Source organism: Cricetulus griseus (assembly GCF_003668045.3).
Source record: "Cricetulus griseus strain 17A/GY chromosome 1 unlocalized genomic scaffold, alternate assembly CriGri-PICRH-1.0 chr1_0, whole genome shotgun sequence".
Taxonomy (NCBI): Eukaryota; Metazoa; Chordata; class Mammalia; order Rodentia; family Cricetidae; genus Cricetulus; species Cricetulus griseus.
In genome coordinates, this window is record NW_023276806.1 from 59924871 (window position 1) to 59935609 (window position 10739).

Genomic DNA, 10739 nt, shown 5'->3' on the forward strand with positions numbered 1-10739 from the left:
GCATGTGCCACCAGTGCCAGCCCTCTGTTTGTCTAGTGTGACACTAGGACCATGTCCTTTACCTGTCACCCCCACAAGTGGAGCACATTCAGGAATTCATCTGCGATGCTGCCTGGAAAGCATTGGGCAAAGCACAGGGTCTCCCACAGACCAGCTGCCTCCCCCGGCCTTTGGCCTCCAGCACCGGGAGGTGACCCTGTATATTCAGGCATGGTCACAAGGACACAGCCCTCTCTTTCTCACACTTGACCTTGATTGTGTCCTTATTTACAAACGATTGCAGCTATTTTTGTGCAGAGAGTCAAGAAAGCCAGGGGCCAAAGAGAGGAGAGACAAACTTTCCAGCTACACAGTTCTCTTCCACTTTGAAAGGCTTATTTAGGGAACCCTAAATATCCTATTCTTCACACCCAGAGTCAGTGTGTGGCTTGCAGTTTCTCTTTTGGCTCTTTCCTTTGTGGAATTTAGTTAGCCTTTCTCACTCTACTTTGGGGAGGGGTAGGCGGTGTTATCCTCCAGGAAGTAAGGAGGGTGTGGAGGGGAAGGGAGTGATTTAGGGACACAGCTCTAAGAGATGCTTCCTCGCCCACACAGCGCTCTCTTTGCTGAGGTCACTTCCCTACGCTCTGATTGGCGTCTGAAGAAGCCTTCCTCAAGCTGATTGGTTGCATGCACTTGACATGCCACAGCCACGAGTAAGTTGCGTGTCCAGTATAGAACCTGAGTAGGACCTGCTTAGATATCTGGGGTGCTACCACGGGGGGGACCCCATTGAGTAAGATGGAATGTGCGAGAACATATGTCTCAATTGCATTTAGGCAGGCTGACTGAATTTCCTACAGCTTCGTGAGCTACAGACCCGAAGCCCCAAATCAGGTATTTCTGACCCCATTGTACATGGAGAAGCGGGGCTTAGACTTCATGGTGGGAAAGCACCTCTAAAAGCCTCGTTTATGTGGTAGCAAGTGTTAAGATAGAAGCCCGGCCAAGAAAACGGAGAAGGTAACAGGAATAGAAACGAACATTCCAGAGCTATTGAGCAATTTGTGGTGATTAATGTGTTTCCTTTTCTAGCTCGCCCAGTGAAGGGTGGAGCCAGGGCACTTGTCGCTGGGGTTTCCCACAGTTACTCAGCTGGTGACTAGCTAGGGAGGGAACAGTAGAAAACAAGAGAAAGACCCTGACAGGTTTTCTTTTGTCTTTCCCGACTACGTCCCCTTCCACCCTCAGAGCTCCCTACACACGTGCGTGCTCGCTCGGACACACACACGCAACACAGACACAAAGACACACACACACAGAGAGACACAGACAAAGACACACATACACAGAGGCACACTCACACAAACACACCAAGAGAGACACACTCGGGAGGGGAGACACTATCCTAACCTCATCACTTAAATTCATAGCTGTGTTAGGAAACACTGCCACCTGCTAGCCCACAGGATGCTCCCCTGGAAACTCTCTTTTTATTATACTTCATTTATTTGGGGCGCGGGGGGGGGGGGCACAGGAATCCTCGTGTGTGGAGGAGGGCAGAGAACAACTTGCAGGAATCAGTACTCCCCTTCCACCATATGGATCTGGGGCTTAAAATTCAAGTCATCAGGCTTGGGGGCAGGCACCCTTGAGCCACCACCTCACTGTCCCCATTAACTTCTTAAAGCAATGGGAAAAACAAGAGGTGGAAGAGAAGGGCAGGAAATGAAATCTCCCAGCTCTCCACACTCACATTCCTTCACGGCCCTTTCCCCAAGATACCAGAGAAAGGAGGACAAAGGTTGGAGTGACCACTTGGGATCAGTTGTACTGCCTCAAAGACAAAGTGTCATAAAGATCAGGCCATTCTTGGACTCTGCCTGCCTGGACTCCTGCCTTTCCTGGCAGATGACCTTGTTGGACAAAGCCGATAACTAACACGAGACCCGGCACCTTCTCCAGATTCCTAAGCCGTTCCAAGCATGAGTTAAACTATTTCCACTGACCTTTCCCCAACTTCCTATAAGCACTAGCAGACAGACAGAGGCTGAAGGCTAGGTCCAGGAGCCAGGGTCAAGCTATTCTTCCTGGAGAGGCACCCTAACAGTTGAGGCCCTGCTCACAAACATAACATCAGACCCAGGCAGTGCTTGTCACCTGTGTACATAATACCCATTAGGGACAGGTTTTATTGTCTAAATTGTTCCCATGCCCACTACCTGGGCTGCACAGTAGGTTCTCTGGCAGGAAACCTACTCTGCCTGACCCATGTCCCACACCTACCCTCCCCCGCACCAGGCTTCTCCTCTTTGGGCAGGACATGTGACATCATGAGTCTACAAATGAGTACAGGGACTCCAGTGGTTTGAGGGAAGCCCAAACAGAGGTATGGATAAAACATTTGGTTTAGGTTGAGCGTGGAGAACCATGAAAGCCAGAAGGCGGGTAGACAGAGTGATCAGGCAGGCACCTATGGTTTGGGAAGGGAAAAATAGCTGGTTGCTGCAACTTATCTGCATGGTTGTTTGACCTTTGAAAGTAAAGAAGGGTGTAGGCTGGTCAAGAACAAAGCAGGGTGTGGGGAGCTGGGAGTGTAGCTTTATAGGTAGAGCACTTTCCTAGCCTGCACAAAGTCATTGGTTCTATCCCCAACAGGACATAAACCGAGCATAGTGACATACGCCTACAACCCTTGGCTACATGGAAAATTTGAAGCCAAGCTGCAGTATAGGAGATACTGTCTCAAAAGACGAGAGAGAGAGAGAGAGAGAGAGAGAGAGAGAGAGAGAGAGAGAGAGAAGTAACAAAAAGCTAAGTCAAGGGGAACAATTGTCATCTCAGACAGGCCAAATACCATCTCATTGCTTTAGTTTCCCTACTCCATAGTCTTGTGCCCTTCAGAAAGTCGCATCGAGACTCCATGCCTCAGTTTCTTCTTGTCTGATACACGAAGTTGGACTAGATGTCTCCAGAGACCCTACTACCCAATAGAGTTGGTGTAGATCCACTTGCTAAGGTACAAATGGTTTTGGGTCTTATGTCATTGGCTTCGTCCAGCAAGGTCACCTGCTAAGAAAAGCAAGACTCCAGGCAGGGCAGAGTTCAAACATGACCTGATTTTTATGACATTTTGTCTTTGAGGCAGTACAACCAATTCCAATTAGTCACTCCAGCCTTGGTCCTCCAAATGGCAGGACATGCCCCTAGTTTGCCAAGCTCATTCGATCCCCTTGATCTCCACACCTTATTTTCAGCCAGGCAAGCTAAAGATATATCAGGCGCATTGCCAGTTGCTTCCAAGAACCTTTTCAGCCAGAGTAGCTGGGGATCAGCAATTCCTGCAGCTAGTAAGTTGGCAGAAGACCCCTCCAGCAGAAAAGTCAAGGTCATAAGCTGTGCATCAGGACATACAGCAAGGACAACACAGATTTCAGACCAAAGAAGGGACTGCTGATACCAGTCCTTCCTATCTGTCCTCAAATATGCCTGGCCTGAATGCCGAGGAGATAAATGGGGTAGACAGGAATAGTTCAGTTAGGTAATCTGGCCAGACTAGCAATGACCTTTTCTCCATTGACTTTTCCCCTACTGAGACCCGTATTTCCCCCAAGGAAATCACAAATATAGAAATTTGAAATCCCACTGCGGAATTCTAGTTTCTAGTATTCTCACGGAGAGTGCTTTACCTAATCCAATGGGAATTAAGGTGTCTCTTTTGTCAACTGGATCACCCAGAGGGAGTTAGTAGACACATGCTGATTTAACCCTACATACAGGATTAAGGTTTCCATGATCACAGTGCTTGAACTTCTAACCCTTGGGCCTCCATCTCCCAAATGCTGAGAGTACAGGCACACAGCACTACTTCTGGCTTGTTTTTGTTTTATTTTACTTAAGACAGAGAGGACTGGGGCTCATTGTGTAGTGCAGGCTATTAATTCTTCTGACCCAGCTTCCAAAGCACTGGGTTTGCCAGATATAGTGACTCAACGCCTTTAATCCCAGCACTCAGGAAGCAGAAGCAGGCAGATCTCTGTGAGTGTGAGGCCAGCCTGGTCTACAGAGTGGATTCCAGGATAGCTAGAGCTTCATAGCAAGGCTATGTATTGAAAAAAACAAACAAGACTGGCATGGTGACTCATGCTTTTAATCCCAGAACTCCCCAGGCAAATCTCTGTGAGTTAGAGGCCAGCCTGGTCTACAGATAGAGTTCCAGGACAGCCAGAGCTGTTACACAGAGAAACGCCGAATTAAAAAAACCCAAAAAGGATGGGCATTGGTGGTGCACGCCTTTAATCCAGCACCCGGGAGGCAGAGGCAGGAGGATCTCTGTGAGTTCGAGGCCAGCCTGGTCTCCAAAGCGAATGCCAGGATAGGCTCCAAAGATACACAGAGAAACCCTGTCTCGAAAAACCAAAACCAAAAAAAAAAAAAAAAAAAAAAAGCAAACGACAAAAAGAAGCAAAGGAAAATTCTGGGATTATAGGTCTGTGCCACCACACTTGGTTTATTCCTATCTTGGTGTACTGAGGTTTTGTTTGTTGTGTGCATATTCATATATGTGTACAGGTGCATGAGCTCATGCATGTCTATATGTGAAGGGCACACGTCACCCCAAAGTGTTGTTCCCCGAGTATGATCTAACTAGTGTTTTGGGACAAGGTCTATCACTGGCTTTGAGCTTTTGAAATAGTATAGGATGGCTGGACATGGACCTCAGCAATCCACCTGTGCCCGTGTCCCCAGCCCTGGGGTTGCAGGGGATGGAAACCACACTCATGTCCTCAGGCTTGCATGGCAAGCACTTTACTGACTGGGCCATCTTCCCAGACCTGTTGGCTTTTTTTTTTTTTTTTTTTAATTTTATTTTTTAGACTGGACCTCCAGTTGGTCTCAAATTTGATAGCCTGGCTCCTGAGTGCTTGGGTTAGGATTACAAACATACGCCACCGTCCCCACCAAGTAAAACCTATCTAACAAAGGGTAGGTGATTGTGAGGTAAAGGTGGGACAAAGGACAACCAGGAGTTCAAAATCATCTTTGGCTACATAGTGAGTTTGAGGTCAGTCTGGGCTATAAGAGACTCTGTCTCAAAAAGAAACAAAGAAGAAAGGAAGGGAGGGAGGAAGGAAATAAGCAAACCCATCTAAATTAGAGGTCTTTCTTACAGTCCCCTTTGCACAGGGGAAAATGCCTTGATGTTTGTTTTCCTTTTGTTCTGGTGTGGCCAGATATGCAACCATTTTGAAAGGAAACTCCCTCCTCCAGTTAATGCTTTCACCAGGCAGGGTGGTAAAAGGAAGTAAGCAAACGGGTGGGCAGGCGCTCTGTGGGAGAGAGGACCCGTCCCTCTCTGAGAGAGAAGCCAGGCTTCATAAAGTCTATCTCCTCCCCCAGGTCTCTCTCCTGGCACCCAGGCACCTTTTCCTGTCTGACCATACTTGGATCTGGTGGCTTTCAGCCCCTCACCTCTCCCTTACTTGGCCTGGATCCTGTTTGGAGTCTTGTTTTCCAGTCGAAACCGAACTCTTGCACCTGTCCAGGAGTGTCAGCACTGTCTACAGATCTCGTACAAGTACGGGGCCTGGCCAGGAGAGGTGGCTGTGGACAAGGAGGTCTTTTCACTCAGACTTATCCTTGCAGTCCTCAGGGTACTTCAAATAATTTCCCTCTTGTTTTATTTATTTTGGTGACAGATAAAATCTTATTGCAACCCAGGTTGACTGAAACTTGCTGTGCAGCTGAAAATAGCCTTGAACTCCCGATGTACCTGTCTCAGCTACCCTAGTGCTGAGATTCTTCCCGTGTGTGTGTGTGTGTGTGTGTGTGTGTGTGTGTGTGTGTGGTGTGTGTGTGTGTGTGTGTGTGTGTGTGTGTGTGTGTGTGTGGTGTGTATATGTGTGTGTGTGTGGTGTGTGTGATTGTGTGTGGTGTGTATATGTGTGTGTATGTGTGTGCGTGTAGTGTGTGGTGTGTGTGTGTGTGGTGTATGTGAGTGTGTGTGTGGTGTGGTGTATGTGAGTGTGTGTGTGATTGTGTGTGTGTGTGGTGTGTGTGTGTGTGTGTGTGTGTGTGTGTGTGTGTGTGTGTGGTGTGTATGTGTTATGGAAGAGCAGGTGTCTGTACACTTACACTACAGTGTATACAGAGCTCAAGGGACAGCTTTGTGGACTCTGTTCTCTCTGTCCATCTTTCCATGGTTCCAGGGACTGAACTCAGTCACAGACTCATGTGACAAGTGCATTTACTTTTGGGCCATCTCACCATTTTTCCTGTCCCCACCCCTTCAATAGCGTCTGAGAGCAGCTTGTTATATCGCCAATTATGGTCTGTAACTGTTAATCCTCCTCCATCATGCTTCCAAATGCTGGGGTTTCAGGAATGCAATGCCACACCAGTTCCCTAAAATGTACAGTTTCTAAATATTTACAACCAATTTAGACCTTTAGGAAAAAAACTGTACAGGCTTCTAAACATCGGCAAGCTGTTTTGGCTAGTGTTCTGCCTCTGGCTTAGCGTTTCCTCTGTTTGTGCTCTGTTTTGTCAACTTCAGCTAAAATCAAGATACAGGAAGAGAAACACAAATCACAGCGTGTTTGTGCTAGGGATTCTATCACAAACTGAAATCCCATCTCCTGCAGGCTTCCCAGAAACCTTGGAGCATCTGTGCTGAGGATCCCTTCCTTTACCACAGAACAGGGTACCATGGGAAGAGACACTCAGACACAGGAAGGGGCAAAGGGAGGGAGGATGCAGGTATACAGTTTACAGAGAAGGCCAAGAGAAGATGAAGGCCACATTGAAAAGTTCCATCATTTTTCTCCCCTCCCATTCACGCCCAATTTCCAGGACTCCACCCCCCCCCCCCCACACGCCAACAGGATCTCTAAGGCTTGCCATTGGTTCACTGTTCCCCCAGCCCTTCCAACTCCCATGTGAACTAGTATTCTAGGCAGCAATGTCAACATGTCACCATTTTCAATCTCTCTGACCTTCACAGGCATCTCTTCTACTTTCTCCAGGTATATGAAGTCCAAACCTGGGTTTTCAGTCTTAAATTCTGTTCCTAGAAACAGGGACAGTAGGGCCCATGAGGTTTCAGAGAGTTTGGAGCCTTCCTGCAGGCCAGACAGGGAGGAAGCTATAGAGAACTCCATTGCAGCCCAGCAAGGCTACCTCTTCCTCCATGGGAGAACTAAGTCACCGCTCCCTGCCCAACCCCACTCTCACTGGTCTTCGGAGGCTTGGAGGAGGAAAAAAGTCTGTGTGTGGAACAGGAAGAAAAACTTCTGCAACTGGAAGGTGAGGCAAGGATGAAAGACCATGGGGAGAAAGGGACAGAGCAGGACACAGAGCACTGGCCATGAGTCCAGGAGGGTAGAGGAGGATGCCAGGTGCAGGGGTCCTCATCCATAGAGTCATATAAAAGAAGCCCCTCAATTCCCCTCCTCTCCCAGCAACTGAAACCCTTCCTGTCTCCATCTGTCCAAGAGGTTAAAAATAGCCACGGCGAGCACCTAGCCAGACATTTCCAAGAACCTGTTACTGACCACTTGGTTGACTTGAAGATGTCTAATCAGCAGTTCCATCACCCAAAAAAAGACAGAGAATGGACCTCCATTGACATCCCAAGACTCAGGTCATGCGGAATTCACAATCCTGTCCCCATGTGCTGTCTTTCTCCCTCCATCACCCTGTTGCCTAGAGATGACCAAGCAATCAGTACGCAGATAAACCCCAGCGTGCTGAGTTTGTTCAGTCTTTTCTCTTTACATAACAGGCTAAAGAAAGAATAGGAAGGACCAAGTCCAGTGAAAGGTCAGGATGGGACAAGAACAATCTAGATCAACTAAACTGGGCCTCAAGAGTAGTCTTAATATCTCTGACCCTTGTACTACTCAGTCAGTCCATCTCTGGGAAAAGACCAAAACTCCTTAGGAAAAGGAATTCTACGGCTGAAGAGAGGATTCAGAGATTAAAGCGCCTACTATTCTTGCCGAGGACCAGGTTCTGTTCTTAGCATGCACATGGTGGCTCATAGCCATCTGTAACTCCAGTTCCAGGCCCTTTTTGACCTCTTCAGGCACCAGGCATATAAGCAGGTAACCAATCATACACATAAAAAAATGTTAAAAACCAGGCAGTGGTCATGAACACCTTTAAACCCTGCACTTGGATGACAGAGGCAGGTGGATTTCTGATTTCAAGGCCAACCAGATCTACAAAGTGAGTTCCAGGACAGCCAGGGCTACACAGAGAAATCCTGTCTCAAAAAACAATAAATAAATAAATACAATAATAATATTAAAAGGAATGTGAAAGAAAGAAAAAAAGAAAGAAAGAAGAGGAATTTGAGACATCTCTAGTCTTGTGTTGTAAGTCTGCATTCTCTGGTCCTCAGTTTACCATACTACATGGTAGAAAGCTTTCCCCTAAATGTGCAAGCTGGAGAAGTTAGAGGATTCAGTTACAGTGTACTTGTGGAAGGCAGAGAACAATTTGTGGGAGTAGGTTCTCTTCTGGGATTATAGATGCGAACCACTTTGCACATCTTATTCTGAGTAACAGTTTTTGTTCTAACAGTGCCCTGATGCATTCTACACTTTTATGCTTTATGTATTTTTTAAAAAATATTTGTCCCCTTTTTTAATGTTTGTATGTCTGTGTCTGTGTGAGTGAATACCACATGTCTGTGGGTATTCAAGGAGGCCCGAAGAGGGGCTTCAGATCCCTTGGAGCTGGAGTTTATGAGCTGCCTGATGTGGGTCCTGGGAACTAAGTCAGCTCCCCTGAAGAGCAGCCAGTGTTCTTACCCACTGAGCCATTTCTTCCGTTCCTACATCAGTTGTGTGTGTGTGTGTGTGTGTGTGTGTGTGTGTGTGTGTGTGTGTGTGTGTGTATACGGGCACTATGGCACACCTGTGGAAGTCAGAGGACAACTTATGAGGAGTTGGTTCTCTCCCTCCATGTGAGCAGTGGGGACTGCACTCTGGTCTTTAAGCTTGGTGGCAAATGCCTTTACCGCTGAGTTATGTTTATGTATTTGTAATCTTCATACCACCTCTGCGGTCAGTTGTATCACTGGCTTTCACTTTACACATGAACAGTCTGAGCTAGGGCTGCTGACACATGTCTACCAGCTCAGAACCGAGGAAGCAAGAGGATCATGAGTCTGTGGTTAGTGTGGGCTATCTGGAGAGACTTTCTCAAAAATAAAGCATACATCCACACACACTCACACACTAGCTGGAAATGTGGTTCACACCTGTAATTCCAGTAATCAGGAACCTGAGGCAGGAGGATTAAGGCAAGTGTGAGACCAACCAGGTTTACATAGTGTGACATCCTGTCTTAAAAATATAAAAACAAGCTGGGCGTTGGTAGCGCACGCCTTTAATCCCAGCACTTGGGAGGCAGAGGCAGGCAGATCTCTGTGAGTTCAAGACCAGCCTGGTCTACAAGAGCTAGTTCCAGGACAGCCTCCAAAGCCACAGAGAAACCCTGTCTCGAAAAACAAAAAACAACAACAACAAAAAAAAAGACAACAAGTAAATTAGGGGGTGGGTAAGGTGCTTTCTGTGCAAGCTTGGAGACCTGAGTTTGAATCCTAGCACCCACATAAAAATCCAGGTGTTCTGGTACCCAACTATAGTTCGAGTGCTGGGGGCTGACAGAAGGACCCACAAGGCTTGCTGGCTAGCCTGTCTGGCCAATCTATGAGCTCCAGATCAGTGAAAGGCCTTGTCCCCAAAAGTAAGATGGAGATTATCAGAGGAAGACACCTGACTTTGTCTCCTGACTACCACAAGCACACACATACACATGCTAAATTTCTTGTGTTTGTGTGCATATGTGGTATGTTCATACCTTTTCATGAGTGTGTGTGTCTGTGTGTGTCTCTCTGTGTGTGTGTGTCTGTGTGTGTGTGTGTGTGTGTGTGTGTATACAAGTGCCAGGATGTGTGCATGCATGTAGAGGTCAAAGGTCAACATTGGGAGGGGGGGGTGTCTTCCTTAAATCCTCTCCACCTTATTTTTTAAAAAAAGACAAATGATGGGGAAACAGTTGAGAGCACTAACCTGGCCTGGATTCCCAGTACCCAATGGCAGCTCACAAGCATTTAGAACTCCTGTTCCAGGAGATGTGGTGCTCCCTTCTCTATTCCCAGGACATCAGGAAAGCACATAGAACACAGACATGCAGGCACAGCCATACACAAAAAATAAATAAAAATTCAAAGCAAAGTAATAGTGCCTGAACTGCCTGTGGCATGGAGAGTCACACGGCCCGCAGGAGATGCAGGAGCGCATTCTTAATAACTATTTCTCCTCAGTACTTGTACTGGTTAGTTTTTTTGTCATCTTGACTGCACCTAAAGTCTTTTGGGAGGATCGAACCTTAATTGAGGAGATGCTGCCATCAGATTGGCCTGTGGGCAAGTCCGTGGGGCATTTTGATTAATGATTGTTGTGGAAGGTCCCAGCCCACTGTGGGTGGTGCTGTCTCTGGGCTTGCAGTTCTGAGATTTGTAAGAAAGCAAGCCGAATAAGGAGCGCTCCTCCACGGCTTCTGCTTCAGTCCTTGCCTCCAGGTTCCTGCCCTGACTTCTCTCAATGATGGACTGTGCCCTGGACACGTAAGCCAAATAAAAGCTTTTTCTCTCCCAGTTGCTGTTGGTCATGGTATTTGTCACAGCCATAGAAGATAAACTAAGACAGAACTATATCGGAAGGCTCATCATTAAACTTCTTCCAGGT

The 10739-nt window shown here is 47.2% G+C and overlaps 1 long non-coding RNA gene across 1 annotated transcript; it reads left to right on the forward strand.

Moving 5' to 3' along the window:
* Positions 1–705: 705 nt before the first annotated feature.
* On the forward strand, positions 706–5699 carry LOC118239199. Its single transcript, XR_004771536.1, has 2 exons — positions 706–876; positions 5380–5699. It is a non-coding gene; the product is annotated as an uncharacterized LOC118239199 (long non-coding RNA).
* Positions 5700–10739: the final 5040 nt, after the last annotated feature.